This window comes from Arvicanthis niloticus, chromosome 1 (genome assembly GCF_011762505.2).
Source record: "Arvicanthis niloticus isolate mArvNil1 chromosome 1, mArvNil1.pat.X, whole genome shotgun sequence".
NCBI classification, from domain to species: domain Eukaryota; kingdom Metazoa; phylum Chordata; class Mammalia; order Rodentia; family Muridae; genus Arvicanthis; species Arvicanthis niloticus.
This window is the reverse complement of record NC_047658.1, coordinates 56,167,691-56,190,581: the sequence shown is the minus strand read 5'-3', so window position 1 is coordinate 56,190,581 and position 22,891 is coordinate 56,167,691. Positions and strand designations below refer to the sequence as shown.

General features: G+C 39.6%; 1 protein-coding gene across 8 annotated transcripts in view; it reads left to right on the top strand.

Annotated features, from left to right (window-relative positions):
- The first annotated feature begins 11,128 nt into the window (after positions 1-11,128).
- Zfand6 (zinc finger AN1-type containing 6) overlaps positions 11,129-22,891 on the top strand; it is a 66,494-nt gene continuing 54,731 nt past the window's right edge. For 2 of the 8 annotated variants that reach the window (XM_076937250.1, XM_076937228.1), the window contains exon 1: positions 11,177-11,340. The gene's annotated coding sequence lies outside the window, so the exon portion shown is untranslated. Of the gene's footprint in view, positions 11,341-21,811; positions 21,894-22,891 lie in introns of those variants that run through there. The other 6 variants (XM_034508133.2, XM_076937234.1, XM_034508161.2 and 3 more) reach the window with 6 other exon arrangements.

The following is a 22,891-nucleotide window of genomic DNA, read 5'->3' as shown; positions in this document are numbered from 1 at the left end:
GTTATTAATGCCCTGGTAAGATTTGTTAAGGAGCAAGTTTCCATTGTTCAACTCATGGTCCTAAGGTCCCAATACCAGCCCTTAAACTACTCAAGGATTTGAGATGGTCCCTTACTCAGTGGGAGGGAGGGGGGGAATGAGAGGACCTAACTCATTCCACTTTAGAACAGTCTGCTATGTTAGGCTTTTCCCTAGAAAGGACAATTTCCTAGAAGAACAGCCCAGGCTTCTCAAAAAAAAAAAAAAAAAAAAACATAGTTAATCAGTAACTGCCCAACATCTGGCCAGGGGCTTACAATAGATACAAAAAAGTCCCTATAAGGTAAAACCTATCTTCCTTGAGGTATGAGCAAATCAAAAGTGTACTATACTGTAAGCTCAACCAATCCTGATAAAGGTGACCCACAGCAACTGGAAAACCTCTAATTAGCTTTAAAAGGGGCCTGTGAGCTTTCTTCATGGTTGTCATTTTGTTTAGATGGTTGCCCTTGACATGTTGGCTGCTTCTGCAGAATAAACACTCTTTGACTTTGCACACTATTTGAGTCTGGGGTCTTCTTTCAGTGACTCCCGGACCTTCATACAACAACAAACATAACCTTGAAGACTGGGGATAGAACTCTACTGTGCTTACCTAGCATGTACAAAACCCTAGGTTTGACCACCAGCATCATATAAATTGGGCATTAGTACCCAGGATCAGAAGTTCAAGATCATTCTTGGCTACAAGGCCAGCTTGGAATACAAGATGCCTTGTCTCAAAACAAAACAGCCTGACATAATCTAGCTTAAAAAGGAGCAAGACCTGAAAAGACATTTCTTCGAAGGAGTTAACAAATAATCAATCCATAACTATGTTAAAAGATACGAGCATCATTACCCACTAGAGACCTGAAAGCAAAGCTACAATAATATGATATCACTTCATACCAACCTCGATGGCTAGAGAAGATTACACAGAAAGTGTTGGTGAGTATGTGGAGATACTGAAATTGTTTTGCTGATAGAAAGCGTAAAGGGGTTTGTGTGAGTGAAGATAAACCAACAAAAAGGTACCTGTGGTGGTTTGAATTTGCTTGCCCCAGGGAGTGGCACTATTAAGAGGTGTGGCCTTGTTGGAGAAAGTGTGTCACTGCGGGGGTGGGCTTTGTAACCCTTCTCCTAGCTGCCTGAGGACAGTCTTTTCCTGGCTTCCTTTGGATGAAGATGTAGAACTCTCAGCTCCTCCAGGACCATGCCTGCCTAGATGCTGCTGTGCTTCCTGCCATGATGACAATGGACTGAAACTCTGAACCTATAAGTCAGCCCCAGTTAAATGTCCTTTATAAGAGTTCCCTTGGTCATGGTGTCTGATCACAGCAGTAAAACAGTGTCCTTGGTGGGTGGAGGCCAAGGTATGCTGCTAAAAGACCAAGTCATACAACGAATCTAACACATGAAGTTTACAAGGGGAAAAGGAGTTCAAAAGGCCATCTTAGATGGGGACATGAGAGAGGGAGGAAGGGAGGGAGGGAGGGAGGGAGGGAGGGAGGGAGGGAGGGACAGAGACAGACAGACAGGAAGAAAGAGAGAATGAACAAGAAAGAGAGAGTGATCTGGGGTGGTCAGGACCTTTTAAGAGCGCACACTTCCTTCACAGTTCCTAAGGACAGTGGCAATGCACCATATCTGGTGGTGGTGGGTAATGACATAAACCCGATGAGTTACTGAAAAGCAGGCTGGCAGAGTGGACTATGCCTATTTACAACAGTTTGGTCCTTATGGAAATCATCCTGATAGTTCTTAAATGGTTAAAAACAATCTTACAAAAAAAGCAGATAGGCTGACTGCAGATCTTTACCTCTCCCTCAGCTTCCTCCAATCCAATCCCCCAGTCTCATCCTCATTGCTACAGTGGACCACGTGCTGTATCACCCCCACCCCCACCTCCAGTGGATCTTTCCCTCCTTGATTCAGTGCTTTATAGCAGCCCCCAACTCCAATGGGCATTCCCTGGGAAGCCTTAGGCAATTCCAGCCAGAGAAACAGGTAGTTGACTACACAGCACACCCAAACTTATGAGACACTATAAAAAGCAAACTTTTTGAGAGGGGAATCAGAAGAGGGCAGCATTTGGGATATAAGTAAACAAACAAGTAAATAAATAAAGCAAGTTCATATAGCACTAAGTGCCTACATTAAAAACAAAAACAAAACAAAACCCTGGAGAGATCTCATCCTAGTAATTTAACAGCACACCTGAAATCTCTAGAACAAAAAGAAAAAAAAATTACACCCAAAAGGAGATGGGAAAAAAATAGTCTAACTCAGGGCTAAAATCAATAAAATAGAAACAAACAACAAAAAGTTGGTTCTTTAAGAAATTCAGTAAGACTGACAAACCCTTATCTAAATAAACTACAAGGCAGAGAGAGAACATCCAAATTAACAAAATCAGAAATGAAAAGGGGAAAATAACATACGACATACTTTGAAAATCAGTATTCCATCAAATTGGGAAATCTAAAAGAAATAATTTTCTAGATATATAACACTAACCAAAGTTAAATCAAGATCAGGTAAGCAATTAAAACAAAGCTATAACCATTAGTGAAAAAGCAGTAATAATCAAAAGCATCCCATGCAAAGGAAATTCCTAGGCCAGATGATTTTTGTACAGAATTTTATCAGACTTTCAAAAAAGAGCTAATGGCAATACTTCTCAAATTATTCTGCAAAACAGAAACAGAAAGAACATTATCAAACTCCTTTTATGATACCAGTCACTCTAACCTAAACTATAAATAGACTCAAAACAGAAAGAATTACAGACCAATTTCCCTTATGAATATACAAACAAAAAATTGTCAATAAAAAAGTTACAAACTGAATCCAAGAACATATCAAAAAGATCATCTACCATGATGAAGTAAGCTTCATCCCAGAGATGCAGGGATGGTTGAAGATATAGAAGTTGATAAATGAAATCTACCCTATAAATAAACTGACAGACAAAAACCACATGAGCATCTCATCATATGCAGAGAAGGCCTTTGACAAAATCCAACATGGCTTTATGATAAAAGTCCTGGGGAGATTAGGGATACAAGAGACATCCCTCAAATAACAAAGGCAAATTACAGCACAACCATAGCTACCATCAACTTAAATGGAAAGAAACGCAAAACAATTCTACTTATATTAGGAATAAGAGAGGTCCATCTATTTTCTCCACACCTGTCCAATATAGCACTGAAGTCTTAGCTATAGCAATAAAATGACTGAGGGAGATCAGAAGGATATAAATTAGAAAGAAGGAAAAGAAACCATCTTTACTTGCAGATGCCATGATGTGTATACATAAGTGACTCTAAAAATTCCACTAAGGAACTGCTACAGCTAAGAAATACTGTAAGCAAAGTGGCAGCACACAAAATTATCTCAAAAAACCAGTAGACCTCCTCTAAACAAATGACAAACCAACTAAGAAAGAAATTGGCTAACCAACACCTTTCATAATAGACTCAAATAATAAAAAAAATATTTTGGGGTAACTCTAACCAATCAAGTGAAAAGCTTGTATGATGAAAACTTTAAGACATTGAAGAAAATTTCAGAAGACAGAAAGATTTCTCATGTTCATGGATCAGTAGGATTAATATATAGTTAAATGGCCTGGTCTACAGAGCAAGTTCCAGGACAACCAAGGCTACACAGAGAAACCCTATCTTGAAAAACCAAATTATATATGTATGTATGTATGTATGTATGTATGTATGTATGGTGAAAATAGCCATCCTACCAAACACAATTTACAGATTCAATGTAATCCCCACCAAAATTTCAGTGCAATTCTTCATACATCTTGAAAGAACAGTGTTCAGCTTCAAACACAAGAAACACAGGATAGGTGAAACAATCCTGAGCAATTAAGAAACAGCAAGACAACAGTATCTCTTATTTCAATTTGTACTATAGAGCTATATTAATAAAAACAGCATTCTATTGACACAAAACAGACACATGATCAGTAGAATCAAATTGAAGACATAGACATAAATCCATATGCTTATAAACACCTGATTTTTCATAAAAAATCAGAAATATACAATGGGAAAAAACCCAGCATCAACAATAGGTGGTCAAACTGGATGGCTATATGTTGAAGTATCCAAATAGCTCCCTCCATACTTATCACCTCGAACAAAACTCAACTGCAAATGGACCAAAGACCTCAACATAAAATGAAGTACACTGAACTTGAAGAAGAGAAAGTGAGGAAGAGCTTTGAATGCATTATGGAAGAAAATGACTTTGTGAACATATCACCATTAGCACAGGCACTAAGATCAACAATTACTGAATGAGACCTCATGAAACTGAAAAGCTTCTGTAAGGCAAAGGATGCCATCAATCAGACAAGACAGTAACCTCGAGAATGTGAAAGGATTTTTTTAATCAATTCACATCTGATAGAGTGTTAATATCCAAAATGTTTAAACATCTCAAGAAATTAGGTATCAAGAAAGTAAATAACCCAATGAAATCTGGAGTACAGATCGTAACAGAGAATTCTCAGAAAAGGAAACTCACATGGCTGAGAAACACTTAAAGAAATATTCAACTTCCTTAGCCATTACAGAAACACCAATCAAAACTTCTTTGAGATTCCATATGACGCCTGTCAGAATAACAAAGGTTAATAAAACAAGTGACAGCTCATGCTGGCAAGGACCTGGTGGGAACCTGTGGACTTTCCTAAAAATGGTGAAAATAATCTACCTCAAGATTCAATGATACCACTCTTATCTATATACCCAAAGGACTCTACAACCTACTACAGAGATAATTTATCATCCCTATTCATTGCTGCTCTATTCATATTAACCAGAAATTTGAAACAACCTCAATATCCCTCAACATATGAATATGAAAATAAATGTGGTACATTTGCAAAATGAAGTATTACTCAGCCTTTACAAAAAAATGACAACATAAAATCTGCATGTAAATAGATGAAAGTAGAAAAATATCATCCCGAGTGAGACAAATACAATATTTATTCACTTATATGTAGATATTAACTATTGTATATGAGTACACTGTAGCTGTCTTCAGACACACCAGAAGAGGGCATCAGATCTTATTATAGATGGTTGTGAGCCACCATGTGGTTGCTGGGAATTGAACTCAGGACCTCTGAAAGAGCAGTCAGTGTTCTTAACTTCTGAGCCATCTCTCCAGACCAGATATTAGCTATTAAGTCAAAGATAATCAAGCCACATTGCATAGAACCAAAGAGGTTCGGTAAAGAGTAAGGGACTAGGGAAATACATATCTCATCAGCAAAGGAAGATAAACTAATTATGGAAATGAAGGGAGGGAAAAGTGGAATAACGGAGGGAATATGGAGAGTTAAAATGAAGGGACATTTGAGGGATAGCCTGGAAACCTAGAACAGTACACATTTTCATATATATATATATATATATATATATACATATTACAAAGGTGATCTAAATGAAATCACTAAATAAAGGGGGAGTCTGAGTCCAAATGAGACATTTCTTGTCACCAGATGAGGCTTCACCAGTACTAGGATTAGGTTACATCTATTTGAGTTGGCCAAAGGGGTCTCATGGTAATTCTCATGCAATCCAGGACTACAGGTTGTTCTCTACAAACTTACAGCAAGACTCCATTGCTGAAGTCACCTACACAACTCATTGAGCATGGAGAAATTGAGATGGTAGCTACACAGAGCCTTCACCATTACATGCTTAGCATCTTTGGTACAGAAAGGTACTTTGTGCACTAGTAAAAAAGAAATGTAAACACCAAGCCAGCCACAAACCTCCAATCTACAATGCTGTCTGCCTACAAGATATGCTAGGTCAATGGTGGCACAATGTTTGTGGGAGTAACTGTCATAGTTAGGGTTTCTATTGCTATGGAAGACATCATGACCATCGTGACAGCTCTTATAAAAGAAAATATTTGATTGGGGCTGGCTAACAGGTTCAGAGCTTTAGTCCATTATCATCATGGGAGGAAGCTTGTTAGCAAACAAACAGACACAGTGCAAGACAGAGTAGGAGCTGAGAGTTCAACATCTAGATTGGCAGGCAGCAAGAAGAGAAAGAGAGACTAGGCTTGGCTTGATTATTTAAACCCTAAAGCCCACCCCACAATGACACACTTCCTCCAACAAGGAGTGCCACTCCCAGGTGACCAAGCATTCAAATATGAGTCTATGGGGGCCATTTTTATTCAAACCATCACAATAACCAACCAATACCTGATGTGAATAAGTCCCACTCCACAAGATGGAATCCATAACGAACATTGCTTATATGACCATGAACCTGTGACTAGATAGCCCACAGACCTAGCAAAACCAAATACTACCATTCAAATAAACAAGCAAACAACAACAAAGTAGCAATAAAATGACTCCTAATGACATTCTGCTATATTCATGGATCAGTGTCTTGCTCAGCCACCAGCAGAGAAGCTACATCCTACAGCAAATACAGAGAGTCACAGACAGACATTATGCAGAGAATGAAAGAACTTGCAACACTCAGTCAACATGGGATGCCAATGTCTCTCCAAATTCCTTTCTTCAGAGCTCAGGGAACTGTGTAGAAGAATAGACAGAAAAAATATAAGAGCCAGACAGGATGGAGGACACCAAGAAAACAAGGTCCTCTAAACCAGCACAATCAAAGCTCATTTGAATGCACATAGACTGAGATGCACGCACATGCACAGCACCTGCATAAGTCAGCACTGGGTCTTCGGCATATTAGGGCTTCCAGTTTAGTGTGTTTATGGGATTCCTAAGTGTGCCAACAAATGGGTCTCTGTTTCTTATGCCTTTTCTTGGGCTATTTTTTTTCTGTTTGTAGTTTTGCCCAATACCAATTTGTTAGTGTTTATCTTATTTTATTTTATTATATTATATAATTTATTATCCCTTAGAAGTGTGTTTGTTTTCTAATAGACAGAAAGGGACAGATCTGGATGTAAGGGGGTTTAGTAAGCAGGAGGAGGAGAGGGAGGGGAAACTGTAATTAAGATATACTATTTGAGAAACAATTAGTTTCAATTAAAAAAAAAAAAAAACTCTTACCATATGACCCATGAATTTGACTCCTACACTCAAGAGAAATGCATAGCAGGCCAGTGGAGACATATCTCTTTAATCCCAACACTCCACAGGCAGAGACAGGTGGATCTCTGAGTTTGAGGGGAAGTTTGCAGAGCAAGTTCTAGGACAGCCAGAGCTACACAGAGGGAAACCCTGTCTCAAAGGGAAAGAGAATTGGATATATGTTCCCAGTAAAACTTAGAAATATTCAAAGTGGCACTATTTATGTTGATTCTGAATGGAAAGAAGCAACTCAAATGTCTGTATGTTGATTAGTGGATAAATAAAATGTGGTATATCAACACAATGAGATATTACTCAGCATTAAAAAGGACATTTAGCACTGATACAAAGCATGAATGGACCTTGCAAACATCATCCTGAGTGAAAGCAGCCACATATCATATTATGATTCTTTGTTTCTGAAATATCCAGAAAAGCAAAAGTATAAGGACAGAAAGTAGGTTAGTAGTTGACTAAAAATGGAGTGTGGGAAATATTTGGAAAGAATTACAATTAGATTACTTTTCATGCTATGGCAAAAATACATGACATAAACAGATCCAGACAATGCCTTTAATTGACTCCTAGTTTCAGAGGGTTCAGTTCCTGATGTCTTGACCCTGTGAACTGGAACCAAATGATGTGGTGGTGGGAACATGTGGAGGAGCTTCATCCTCAGTGTGGGCACAAATCAGAGAAAGACATGAAGGGGGACAGAGGGCAGGGTACCCTCAAGGACTTCTCACCTCTTCTACTATTTCTAGCTGGGTCCCTTCACCTAAATATTCCAGAACCTCCCAAAATGCTGTTACCAGCTGTCTGTGAACTCTCAAACCCAAGCTTAGAGCTCATCCCTTACTTTTCTCCTCGGTAATTTTTCCATATCACATGGCTTAACTACTATGTTCTAATGACATAGGAATTTCTCTGACTCGTCTGTGAACCCTAGTTTCAAATATCCAACTACAACTCTCACCTTTCTACTTGGATGTGTGGCAATGCCCAATGCAATGTCTGCAAAAAACAAAACCACTGTCTTGCTCTACTTCTCAGTTACCCAAGCCAAAACCCAGTTTCACCCGATTCATCTCTCTTTCCCTCCACATTCCACATAGAGTGAAAATGTACCATCCAATCAGGAAATGCAGTTGCTCTACCATTAAAATGTATCCCGAATTTGGTCTCTTCCTGTGGCTACCCTTGTTGCCACCTAGGTCCAAGTCATCATTATCTCTTACATGGAGTCAAAAAGAACCTTCCATAGAGCGGTTTTTGCTGCTAACATTGGTGTTCTTGAGACTACTTCCAACATAGAATTATCCTTTAAAATCTATGGTGGTCCATGTTACTTTTCTGTTTAAAACCCTGTGCTGGTTCATTTAACTTATGGTAAGAGCCACAGTATTTACACCACCTCACAGGTCCCTTTGATTCCCAACTTCCTCATCTTCCCAGATCACAGGATCCACTAACATAAGCCTTTTCTATGCTTCTGGCTTGAGGAATGATGCTTATCAACCCGCTCACGCTGGAATCCCTGCCAGGATACTCTCACTACTTATAATTTTATTTAAACTTCCTCTTCCCCATGGGACCTATCCTGACTACTGTGCCTGGCCCAACAGCCTTCAAGCCTCTGTTTATATAGTTACCTTCTACATCTAGGTTACATATCACCTTATGATTCAAAGCATACAGATGTCTGCTATTAGGTTTATTTGCATGTCCTCCATTAGAATTAACCCTATAGAGGTGGGAAATCTTTGCTTCACTCAGAAAACTTAGGAACCTAGAATGATTAGAGATGGCTCAACGTAGTAAGTCAAAAAGTGCCTAAGCAACAATTTAAATTCTAGATAGAATTCTACACTCTTCTCATATAATTTTCCTACCCAATGACCAGAAACTAGTGAACCCTAAAAGAATCCCAGGCTGCAAAAGTAACTTCTGACACTTGAGGCATCTTTGAACAGTTAGAATCCATCCACCTTTTCCTTTCCTTCCCTCCTCAGTTCTAAGAAGTTTTCATTTCAGCCGGGCGGTGGTGGCGCACGCCTTTAATCCTAGCACTTGGGAGGCAGAGGCAGGCAGATTTCTGAGTTCGAGGCCAGCCTGGTCTACAGAGTGAGTTCCAGGACAGCCAGGGCCACACAGAGAAAAAGAGAAACCCTGTCTCGAAAAACCAAAAAAAAAAAAAAAAAAAAAAAAAAAAAAGAAGAAGTTTTCATTTCTTACTAAAGAAAGTAACTACTCACTTTGACCTTTTAGGCCTGCGATAATTCAGCCTAAAACAGTCCCCAGTCTATCTTATAGCCTTGTCTCCATCATTAAAGATCATCTTCTTGGGCAAAATCCTCTTAATGTTTTAGCCCACTGTTTCTAAATGTGTGTGTGTGTGTGTGTGTGTGTGTGTGTGTGTGTGTGTGTGTGTGTGTGTGTGTGTGGTGGGTTGTTCTTTTTGTTTTTGTACATACCCTTGCCTGTCTGGGAACTCGTTATGTAGATCAGATGGGCCTTCAACTCAGAGATCCACCTGCTTCTGCCTCCCTCATGCTGGGATTAAAGGCATGAGTCTCCACACCTGGCTTTAAAGATTTATTTTTTTCAAGTGTGTGAGTGTTTTGACAGTTGTGAGCCACCATGAGGATGCTGGGAACCCAACCTAGGACCACTGCAAGAGCAGTATGTGCTCTTAACTGCTGAACCATTGCTCCAGCCCTAAATATAGATTTTAAATGGAAGTTGAATGTGTCTACCCTTAGGCACTGGGTAGGGACTTTCTGTTCTGCTCTGATTTCACACTGTAAGCCTAGCTTTATTTATATTTATTTGGCTCTGAGTTTCACTAAGTAGCCCTGGCCAGCCTGGAACTTGGTATACACACCAGGCTGACCTCAAACTCTCAGAGGTATGTTTAGCTTTGCCTCCCTATGCTGGAAGTATAAAGGCCTGGGTCGCTGTGGCTGGCCAGGCTTAGCTTTGGTGATCTATTTTAGAATATCTTGCCCGAGAAACTTGTCTATCACCTCACAAGAGCATTGTGTGTTTCTCTCAAACCCTCTTCAGGAACACATCCTTTCGTTTTCCATGAAGTCATAAGAATTTTTCAAATGCCACCTCTTCCTCAAAGAATTCTACCTGACCTCCATCATGTCCTCTATTTCAACTGTCTCCTTCTTATTCTACAGGACTACAGAAAGCAGCCCAAACCACACATGGTCAGCTGTATCCCAATCCTCTGACCATGAGCCCCTCTTACTGTAAAAATAGGGCAGAAATAGGTAAGGGGGCACAGTGACCAAGATAAACATTTTAAACCACCCAAATTAATGCACAATCCCACGACTAACAAAACAACATAATTTCAGATAAAGACAGGACTCTGGGCACTCCTGTCTGGGTTGAGGAAATCTCAGGCGAGCTGCTCTCCACACCATGCTTGCCTGATCCCACTTCCCCCGCACGACCTGTGCAGATAGAATCTACGCTTCCGCGAGAAGGTCCAGGGGGCTTCGCGAGCCCAGGCGTGTAGATGTGCATTACACAAGGGAGTACACACGCCCCAGGTCTCGCTGTCTGTAAACTGTGGCTCAGGACAGGGCAGAGTTCAGACCTTGCACTTTGCGCTGGCCCACCAGATCTCCTAGGGGCCTGGGCAACAGAAGCTCAATCTATGTCATCTCTCAAACTACGCAGGTGGTACAAGAGTAGTCTCTCCCAGGGACGCTGCAGAGCCAGGAGCTACGTCATCAGACCACCCCCAGGTCTGCACTGGACCCTTCTGACCCTGAGGCGACCACAGAACACTAACCTTGCCCGCAGACCTCCCAGAGGCAGGGGCGTGGCCGAGAGAAGAGCAGCGCCTCTGTGCCACGCCCCTCCAATGCCTTGACCAATAATAGCACTCTCCGAGCTCCGGCCCCGCCCCCACGCCGCCTCCAGCCCGCGGCCCCGCCTGGGCCGGTCATAATTAGGCAGCGGGCTGGGACTGCCGCGTCAGCGCGCGTTGCGAGCCAATCGCGGGCGCTCCCTTGAGGCCGCGTCACAGGCCGAGCAGCCAAACAGAAAAGTTTAATAAACAGCGGACGGAGGGCCGGCGGCGGCGGGCCGGGAGCGAGTGGGGTTTCGGCGGCCTCACCTGTCCTCACTCAGCGGCGGCGAGAGGCGGCGGCGGCAGCGCGTCCGGCGGAGAGGGCCGCCGCCAGGTGAGGAGCGTGGGCAGCGGTGGGCGCAGCCTCCCGGCGGCCTGGGAGCCGGAAGCGGCGGGCGGCGCAGCAGGTGGCCTCGCGGCGGCGAGCGGAGGGCGCGGTCCCGGTGGGGCGCGGTCCCGGGCTCCCCGGGCGCGCGCTGAGCTCGGGGTCGGGGTGGGCGCGCCTGGGGCCAGTCCGGAGCCGCTGCCGCAAGCCGGGCTGCGTCCCTACGTCTTTTTTGTAGGCTAAAGCTAGGGAAGGCTCCGCTGGAGTCTCCGGGATTCCAAGCTCTCTGCTCCTCTGAGAGCGTTTTCAAGTTTCTCACTGTTTGATGCGTAAACAAGCTACACGGAGTGTGGCGTCTGAAGTCAATTTAACTATATCGAAGCTCAGTGATTTGCCGTCATCATCCAGAGTTGTCAGACATTTGTGGGAACTGGTGCCTCGGGGTCACCTCCAAGCCGTGCATGCTAACTAGCTTGGTAGTCAGCACCTAGGGGCTCCGAAAAAACGAAATTAAACGCCACTTTCAAACTATATTCGAAATTTATCTTTTCCTGATTAAAATGCCACGTAGGCTTTTGAGATTATTTATGAAGTATTTTGTGGCAATTGCTGTTTTATATATTATCTCTAGGCCTGCGGGGTAATTTTTTGATAAACCATGAACATTTAAATGGAGAAAAGAGATTTTCTTAATTTTCCTTTTTTTCTTAACATTTAAAAAGCATGTAAGAGGGGTAATAAGCACAGATAGGAAAATTTCGGGCTTGATTGCCGTATTATTCTGACTGCAGCCATACTTTCCTGTGTTAATTAATGTCAAAACTTTTAAATCTGTACAGTTTATTAAATATGAATTAGATTGCAAAGTTTTTAAAGTAATGGTCAATCCCGGGAGAGTACACAGCACAATGTACTATAAAAAGAGAAAACATGAAGAAAATTTCAGACTCTTCACTCCAAAGCCAGAGCTAGAACATTACCCAAAGTTGTAGTGCTCATGAGTTTCTTATCTGGCCTAACCCAGTTTACTGTTTCTTACTGAGGTAAACATTCTAGACGTGGTGGAGATGATCATTCTCTGGCCTTTTTAAAATTAGTTTTGTCACACACTCATCTTTTCAAACAGTATTATAATTTTTAGGTTCCTTTCCCTTTAAACTTTGGACAGATAGTATATGGTTGTGGTTCATACGTTTCATTGTTTTCTAATGCCGAGTTCTTCTCTTAACCCCCGCATTTCCATAATGTTTCTTGTTTTGCATCTAACAAGTGTACTCTGGGAACTTGTCGCAGCTTTTGTTGCACAAGTTGTCTTGTCTAAAAGTAAATACTGTAGATCCTCGGAGAATGTTGTAGTCATTCAGTAAAGTAGAAATGAAAACGTTACGATTTTGCTTCCATTAATCGGGAAGGCTCGTTGTTCTTGTGACTGGTTCCTAGTTGCTGTGTTTGCACGAGGAACTAAGATTTCTGTTAATCTCTACAAGGAATCCCTTCAAGCCGGTGTGGAAAGTCTAGCACTATTTGGTACTTTTCAGGGCAAAACCAGCAAGTGGGAGAAAACACTCCATGTTTTGTAAAGCCACCCTTTCTGTTCTCCACCACTCCTTCCCTTCCTGCAGTCTTTAGTAGATTACTGAGGTGTCTTCTTTGCCTTAAAACTCTCTTGCAAAAGAAACTTGTAGTAAGCTTTCTCTGCCTAGCTGGCACAGGCTTTGTTGGAGGGAGAGTCTGTCAGAGGGCAGATACTTTAAGGGAAACATTAGGGGCCGCTTGTTTCTCTGCCACTTTTGAGACGGACTTGTCAACCATACATTGAAGTTTTTTATGTTCCAGACAAAACACAGAGAAGTATTTTCTTAATTTCCCAAAGATTGTGTGTGTGTGTGTGTGCGCGTGTGTGTGCACGCACGCTCGTGTGTTTGTTTGTTTTCATACACTTTGAATAACTTGTTTTGTTGAAGGCATGAGAGAGGAGCTCTTTCATTTTTTTAGATAGGGTCTCACTATAAAGCCTAGAACTCTCTACATAGACCAGGCTGGCCTGGAACTCACAGAAATTCCCCCAGTCACTGCCTCCAGTGATGGGATTAAAGGCCTGTGCGACCACATCTGGCTGAGGGGCATTTTTGATGTTTAGCTTGCAGATGTTTTATAGGGTAGTTGATTCTACTTTTAAAACTTAGTTTTGTATTTTATTATAATCGAAGTGGCAGAGAATTTGGGGATTTCTCCCACAGTTTGAAGATGAATAGGAACACAAGTACTTCCACAAATAAGCATCATTAATTAACATTTTGTCAAGCATACCTGTGGTCCTCCTGTGTATTTTGTGTCTCCTGAGCTATTCATGTTTTTTTAGGATTCAGTCTTGGTACAAATGCTGAGTCAAAGCATATGAACATTCATTTTAAAGTTATAACCATTTCAAAATTTTTCTTAAAAATTTTATCAAAGTGTGTGGGTGTGTAGGGGTGTGTGTGTGTATATATATATGTGTGTGTGTGTGTGTGTGTGTGTGTGTGTGTGTTTATGCTACTGTAGTCCCAGCCACTCCAAAGACTGACACAGTACAGTGTGAGTCTAGGTGTTTTAAGAGTTCTAAATGTGGATAGGCAGGTTCTACTTTCAAAACTTACTCCAAATACAATGTCTCAACTCCTTTGTTTTATAGAAGATGATAACAGTAGTCATCTAATTATTACCCTTCCTTCAGGTTTTGCTCCCTATGGTCTGTGCTGGCTGCTCCAGTATCTAGAAGATGTGTAAATGTGGTTTTGTTTTTTGTTTTAATTCTGTGTGTGTGTGTGTGTGTGTGTGTGTGTGTGTGTGATGTGAAATGTGTGCATGTCGAGGTCAGGACAACTTTGTAAAGTAGTTTCTCCCTTTTCTGTTTACATGGGTTCTTGGGATCAAACTCAGGTCTCAGGCTTGCACTACAAGAACTTTTACCCACTTAAGCCATCTTGCCAGCCCTTACTGTGTTTATAGATTACAGTAGTCCTAGGCTCAAAGTCCTTCAGTCATTTTTCGATCTATGAGATAAAATTCAGACACAGTTTTACTGTGGTTTATATAACCTATACTGGTTGTGCCAATAGAAATGAATGCAAATTCATTTCAGAGCCGTGATAATTTAAAATTTTCTTGTGGCCATAGGACAAGAGAAAGGCAGTAGACTATATTTTTATTTAGCCTAAGATGCAGTACTGTCAGTATGTGAGAGATTATTTGTGGGATCGCTTGCACTTTTGGAACTGATGTGTACCATCCACCTGCAGTGTGTCCTAGTTCAGACTGGCCGTGACTCAGTGTTTATACTTGTAAGATCTTTTTTATTGTGCCTTTTATCTGTCTAGGTTAGCAGTCTTTTGCTCTGTATTGCAAATATTTTTCCTGGCTCTTCATTTCCCTTGTATTTGCTTACAGGCCTTCCTCTTTTCTCTTCTAACCCCTGTTTCATTCACTGAATTTTTAAAATATCTTGGTTAATACTTATCTTTTAAAAATTTATTTTGTTTGAAAAGTGTGTGTGTGTACATGCAGTGAACACTGGTTCCTTGGGGGTCTAGAAACGAGTATTGAACCCCTTGGAGCTGGAGTTATAGTCAAGTTGTAAACTGTATGATGTGGTTGTTGGGATCTAAAATCAAGTCCTCTGAAATTCATTCCTAGCCACTGATCCATCTCTCCAGCCCATTCCTTATATTAAAAGAAATTATTATTGCGTATATGTTGCGGGTGGTCAGTGTATGCATACATGCATGGTATAAAACATTTGTGGAGGTCAGAATATGACTTTGTGGATCTGGGGGATCAAATTCAGACTATCAGAATTATATAGTCAGTGCAGCACCTACATTTTTATGACTTTACTCTGCTTTTATATTAAAGTAGTCTCGCTCCCAGATAACTTTCCATTCTTTCCAAGTATCTATTTTTATTATGTTTTGTTGGGGGGAGGTATGTGCATGAGTGTGCAGGTGTCATTGGAGCCAGAGGCATTGCATTCCTGTGGAGCTGGAGGTACAGGTGGTTATGAGCTGCCCACTGTGGGCACGTGTGCTGGAAGCTGAACTCAGATCCTCTGTAAGAGCAATACTGGCTCTTCACTTCTCAGTTATCTCGCTAGTCCCTCTTTAAAGTTTCATTTTTTTTTCATTAATATTTTTGTTGTTCTGAGATGTGTTATTTACATAAATGTGAAATAACTAGATGTTTAACTAGTTACTACAATTCTATCAAAAATATGACTGTGGGGTCAGGCCACAGAAGTCTGGTGATCAGAGTTCATCATCTGTTTCCATGTAAAGGTAGAAGGAAAGAACTAACTCTGTAGAGTTGTCCTCTGACTTTCAGAGGTGCCCTCTGGGACATGCACCCCCAATCCCCACCCCACTTTTGGATTTGCACACAAACAAAAACTTTGCAGCAACACCTCACCCCCATGTTTCTCTATAAATAAAACACCTTTATTTACATGCTAAAATGAATACATACTTGTTTTGCTTTGTTTATTCAGTACCTCTGGTTTGGTACTCTCCCTCCAAACACTTGGTTGTTGGGTGTCAGACTCTGGGTCTAACTTAGTGGGCAAATGCTTTCCCTGGGCTTACTCTCAGCCCTGTGTTTAGAAAGTTCCTGTACTTGCGTTTTCTCCCTTTCAGCACTCTGAGCACCTGATACACACCAGACTTTGTGTTTAGTGTTGAAAGTACTGCTATGACAAGGATGTGTTCCTTGCTTTCCTGGAGTTTGTAAGTATAAGAATGGTAGGCAATTAAAGCAACAAACAGGATGTTTAGATTTTAAAAGTGTTTAGAAAGTACTAATTGGTACTAATTGGATACTTTTAATATGCATCACTACAGAGGTAACAGTTGATCAATGTTACCCACCTGGCTTTGGTAGTTGCATAGTTTCACCAACATGATTAGAACTTTTTAAAATTCTCCCTTTAAGACATGCTTCCTGCTGTGGAACCCAGGTTGGATTCCAATTTACAATCCCCCTGCTTCATCATCTTGAGCGCTGGGTATGTGTCATTGTACCTGGCAAAAGTTTTAAAAACTGATAACAATTTTATTTATTTATTTATTTTTGCCACCTTGATTCTTCAGCTCTGCCCTAAAGCTTGTCCTGTGGTTCTGAGAATGAGAAGGAGTTAGAGGAATCCCCAAGGAAAGGAATGGCTAGTGTAATAGATATAGATATAGATATAGTATTTGGCTTGACTTAACACTTGGGAAAATTTAGATTATCAGGAGTCTGCTGGTTGAGGGGTGAGTGGGACAATTCTTATTTTGGAGAACTCCATTAATCAAGGATGTCATTTTTGCCCTAAATGTTTTTCTTCATCATTTCTCATGAATTATCTGGTTGTTGTTGTCATTTGTTTGTTTTGTTTTCCTACTCAGACCTCTGCCCACTCATTGCTTCATTGTGATTTTCTTGAGAACCCTTTTCTGTTATAGGAAATAGGCCTTAATCTTTCTGTTGGTTGTGTGGCTTATTCAGAGTAGGCATTTGTTTTGAATTCAGTTAGCAATTGGAGTCCATTGACTAGGCATGGTTCTAGTGTTTGTTTCTTCCACCAGTGCTGTGCATGCTGGTCTGCTAACTCCCAGCTGCTCTGGCTGTTTAAGCATTTACAATGATGTCATAATAAACTGCAGTCCCTCATTTATATTGGTCACATGGTAGATGCTCAGTAACCATTGACTTACATTGGATAGGAGAGATAGGGAGTCTTTTGCATTAATAAAAATTAATCTTAATTTATAAGGATGTGGCTTATGGCCACATTATTTTAATTAAAATAACCATGCCTAGCTATTAAAATGTGGCAAGTCAGAACTGAAATACAAAATTGACATTTGTTTTCAAACAAGAATGAAAGTTTAAAACAAAATGTGATGACACATGATTTTAATCCTTAGCACACAAAGGCACAGGCAGGCAAATCTTTGCAAGTCCAGCATGGTCTATATAGCATGTTCCAGTATAGCCAGGACTGAGACTTGTCTACAAACAAACAACAAAAAAAGTATGTATTGAATAATATATTTTACAAATGTAGTTACAATTTTTATATTTTAATCTTTGACTCATAGAAAATTGGAAATGCATACTCTAGTTATTTTTATTTGGACATATTCTCATTCTTGACACAAGTTTCTAAAGAGGTAGAGACTATGTTCATTTTGTTGACCTTGTCATTCTCAGCAGGCAGTGGTACCCAGGATGATGATTAGATAGTGGTGAGATAGTAAGTGGACAGACAAGAGACTCTTTTAAAGATTTATTTTATTGTCTAATTATGTGTATATGTGTGCAGCAGGTGTGAGTGCAGGTACCCATGGACTCTGGAAGAGGATGTTGGCTCCCCTGGAGCTGGAGTTACAGGGATTTCTGAGCTACCCAATTGTGGGTACTGGAAACTGAATTTGGATCCTCTCCAGAAGCAAGATATGTGACAAGAGACTTATCTGTTCAATTTTTACTTTTCAAAAATTAATTGTAAGATTACTTTGTTTGTAGCAGTGATTTTTATTAAAGTCTTTTTTGATAGCTATCCAATAATTAATCTTTGTCTTTTAATCTTTTACTTATATTTTCTGGTTGAGGCAGCAAAGTGGGAAAAGAAAACAAAAACAGTTTCTTTTTCTCCATCTGCAGTTTCATTTAGACCCAGGAAACATTTATTTTGTGCATTCTTCTGTTTATTAAATAATATTGTTTGCCTCTAACCTGGACAGTATATCCTAATACATGAACTTATGAATGCTTTTACCTTACATTTTTGTTTTCTTATTTTGATCTTCATTTAATTTATGCTTATTGGTGACCTTGTTTAATCCTTTTACAGACCTAAAACAAAGCATGTTACTGACTCCTGTAAAAGAGTTCATTTCTATCAGCTTGGTTTATTCTTTCCTATCTCTAGTTTGCCTTAATTTTCTTAATGTCTCCATTGTGTGCAGTGTATGGTTGAGTGGGCCATGGCCAACCTCTAAGCATATACACTTTGTGCTCTCCTTCACGGCCAGTAAGAAGATAAAACCACACCAAGAGTTGCAAATTAAAGCACATCCCTCACTGCTGGGATTATATGTGTCTGCCAGGGGAGTATGTTTTGAAAATTGTTTTCCTTGTCACTTGGATAGTTGATTTCAATTCTATTCTCACTGATCCCAGCTTGTTACACTTAAGTCAAGGGTGGTCTTTTTTTTCCCCCTGACTTTGTAAATCACCAGCTCTGCCCAGAGAGAATGACAGGATTACTTTTGTAAGAACAACAAAGGATACAATTTTTTTTAGGTTTGTTTGTTTGTTTCGGTTTTTTTTTTTTTTTTTTTTTTGAGCATGTCTTTTGCTGTGTGGGCAGGCCTAACACTATATATTAATAGCCAAGGCTGACTATGACCTTCTGATCTTCCTGTTTTCACCTTCTGAGTAGTAGGATTGTTGGCATTCTTTGTATATAGTGCTGGAAGTCAGATTCTTATGGTTCTGGGGATCAATTCCAGGGCTTTGTGCATAGTGAGCAAGTACTTTCCAACTGTGCTTTTAGCCTCTCCCCACCCCCAAGCCCTGTGTAGGGTTGTTTTCATCAAAACAGGTCTGACCAAGTTGTTTATTTTATTCAGTGGTGGCTTAATGTTTTATATGTATATTTGAGCTGGTTAGGTTTGGAAAAATATCTGGACTCCTATAAAGAATATACAGTATATTCTCTGACTACTAGATATTTAGAAAATGGCATGGTCACACACAAAGCTTCTCAAGAGCTTCATGCAGACTCTTTGTTCTAACCATGCAATATTGTTGTCATGTAGTTTAGACTACATAGTTTCTGGGTTTAATATGGCTTCCTTGCACTTGTTTTGTGACCATCTGCTTTTGGACATAGCAGAAAATACCTTCATTTTAATCATGTACCTAGAATGATGATTATCACCTTGATGTTCTTTCTCTTCTTGATCACCAGGTCTACATTTCTCTTCTTTTTTGTTTTTGTGGTTTTGAGATAGAATCTTGGTAAGTAGTCAAGGCTGGCATTACACTTATGGTTAGCCTATTGGCTCAGCCTCCCTGATGTTGGGAGTACAGGCATGTACCAACCCAATTAGCTCACATCTCCCCTCTGTTGTCTCGGTAATAGACTAGTGTTAGTATTAGTGCTGTGCTAACATATGATTAGTGTCTTTCTTATACTTGAAGTGAAAATTGTCTCAGAGCAGTAGTTTGTTTGATGCTCACAATTGTTTACTAATTTCATTCTTGCCAAATTGTAAAAAAAATAAAATAAAAAAATAAAAAATAATCTTTGTTTATTTTATGTGATTGTATATCTTACTTTGTACATATGGAGGCAGAGTACTACTTGTAGGTGTCAGTTCTTCCTTCCACCATGTAGGTCCTGGGGATCAGACTCTGATGGTCAGTCTTGGGGCAGGTGCCTTTATTTTCTGGCGTATTTTACCAATCTGATCCTGCTTGCCAGTTTTTAACTTTTTTTTTTCTCCAACTTGTAAAAGTTTTGGTCTGTCTTCCTCAGTCTGCACTGTAAATTGGATGCGTTCTTTTTGCTGATTGTTCCTGTACTTCTCTTCCAGTGTTGTTTTGCAAGAGTGTCACACACTAGAAAGAAAACCTGAACTTGACTCATGAAGTGCTAGGCATTCAAAGCAATGAGTTGTTGCAAAGAATCTTGGGACTAGACCTCTGTGAATTGGCTCTTTCAGTTTGTCCACTTAAAGGGCATAATAGAATATGCAGCTGTTTGGGCTTCACCAGGGTATTGCTCCATATTCATGTCTAGTTGCAATTATGTGAATTTTCAGTTTGTTACAAAGACTTCTTTTTGTATTCAAAACAATTTTATTGGCTTTCTGTTCTAATATACAATTTTTTCTCTGAGAAAAAAATGTTGAAAGATTGTGAACTTTGAAAACTGCAAATTTAAATTTAAAATTCTTTAATATGTAAGCTTGTTGAAAACATTGTAAGACCCACTGTTGTAGCAGGCATGGTGCTACTTGCTTGAAATCCTGAAACTCAGGAAATAGGGGTAGGAGGAGGAGTTCAAGGCCAGTTTCACTTCGTTTCATAAAACAAATAAGAAGATCAGAAGGCCCCCCTCCCCGAATATGCTTTATTTTTATATATTTTTATCAGTTATAGTTAAAATATTGGTAGAAGTGAAAAAATGTATTTTACTAAACATCTTAAATGCTAGTTATTGAATCAGGTAGTGCTTAGAATATCAGAATAAAGTTTGGGCTAAGCTTCTAAAATGTAAGTAATTCTAATTAAACCATAAAAATACAGCAAATGTAGCCATGTATAAGTGACAGCAGGTCTTTTTTCTTTAAAAGTCAGGATCTCTGTTGTGTATGTCTCTTAAGAGTCTAGTAAAAATATCATTATTCACAGCTTCTTGGATAGTTTAAAGGGAACACACATTTCATCTACATTTGGTAATAATAATTTCCTTCCTTCCCAGCACTTGGGAGTCTAAGGCAACCTCCTCTTAGAAGACAACTTAGTGACTTCTGGGCCAGTCTGAGCTGTATAGTAAGGACTCTGTTCGAAACAAACAAAAAAGAAGTAAAAGCAACACTGGAGAGGAGTGACATAAATCCCCTGAACTTTCTCCCTGGGACCCATGGCAGGGGGCTTGCCTTGAATGTTTGAGGCTCTGGGGTAGATCCTTAACACTGAAATAAACAAATTAACTTTGTTCCTAAATGTGCCATTAGACAAATTGCCTTATGTCTTTAGATCTCCTTTTGCCGTGAATAATCAGTTTTCACAGGAAATAGCAGTCTTTTGGGTCATTGAGAACTTTATAATGTGTTGTGATACCTGAGACTTTGTCAGTGAATTTGACAGATAGCTTAGAAGTGACTTTTAGCATTTAGGGTTTATCTTAGAAATGAGTGTTTAGTAATTAGGGTTTGTTGTTAAATGCTGTTTCTTTTTTTTCTTAAGTTAATGGTACTCTCACTATGTATGTCTTAGAGACTTTGTTCTTAGCAAAATTTATAGTGAATTTTGTATAGATCTTTACCATTTTTCAGACAAAATGTGAACTCTGTTAAAAGGGAAAATCTGTTTAAAGCATAACTTTATATCCGTGGTTCTGTAAAAATGCCACATTATTTATATTAAAAATGTGTATCTTACGTAGCTTATCCCTGAGTAAATGAAAGTTGCGTCTGTGAATTTTCATTGTACTTTAATCCAAACAAAAGAAAGCAAATTGCTTATGATGGGAAAACTGAAACATTACAGCCTGTTTCTTTAAGAAACCAGCTTATCCAGGGGTTTAGTGTGTTTAACCTAACCTGCTAGCAAGGAAAAGTTCTTTAAAATAATGGATATTAGTCGTATCCAATCACAGTTATCAGCCTTACTAACAGGGAGGAGATTTGACTCTCTGGCCACTAGAATTGCGGGAGGTGGAGCTTGGTATTCAGGTTTGGTTGCTTTGGAGTACAGCTTCAAGTGAAGTTAATCTGAGGTGAAGCAAACAGAAAATTGTGGAGGTTTTGTTGGTAGGATTTTTGTTCTAATCTTTTAATAATCTTATATTTTATACTTTGGCTCCTTTATGCTTTTGTGTATACTCGGCTTTGTCATTGTTTCTATTTTCTGATGCAAACTGAACATTAAAATGAAGCCGGGAAGCAGAACAAAAGGGCTGTTTGAACAGGAAATAGGTGCTCAGAGCATCAAACTTGACTTTATTATTATTTTTAGTTTAGATTGTGAGTGCCAATAAAAACCTTTGAATCAAAATCATCTTCATTAACAGGCTTTTCTCTTGAATCAGATGTTGAAGCAGTCATTTGTCGGTTTTTATAAATGACATCTTCAGGAGGTCTATTTGATGTCATTTTCCTTCAATCTAAACTGTTAATTTGCTAAGAGAATGAGAAATTTGTTCTTTTTAAAAAATTGCAATGCCAAGTGTTTGAGTTTTTTACTTAGTGTACCACTCCTCCTTTAACTCCAGTTTTTTTTAATTTAGCAGTATGCTGACATTTTAGTATCTCACAATTTTAGCTTTGTCTGTTCAAAAGTCATTGATAGATGTTACATATAGTAAAATAAAACTTCTTTCTTTAGAATTCATTTTTTGAAGGCTGAAGGGATTAGTATCCTTTTAAAACAGGAAACAGATAGTGTTTTATTTCAACAGCTATAAATGGGCTATCAAAACTTGAAAAAAGTATCTGTGGATCTATTAACCTTTTTTACCTAAATAATTGGAAGTACCCTTCAGTATTTTTTTTCTTTCCTCTTGTGCCCTTTGCTCTCAGGAATCAAGGTGTAAAAAGTCCGCTTTAATAATCAGCACAGGTGCCAGCCCAGCCCTCCTAGCCAGGGTGTTTGTGTTTGCTATGCTGTTCGTTCCAGATCATTCGAAACGTTTAAAATCAATGCTTTTCTCCTATGTCTATTGCTAAAACAATACTGTAGTATAATACGGAAGTCACATGTATGCTCACAGTACAATGCATGGCTTCATTTTCCCTCTATGTCTGTAGCA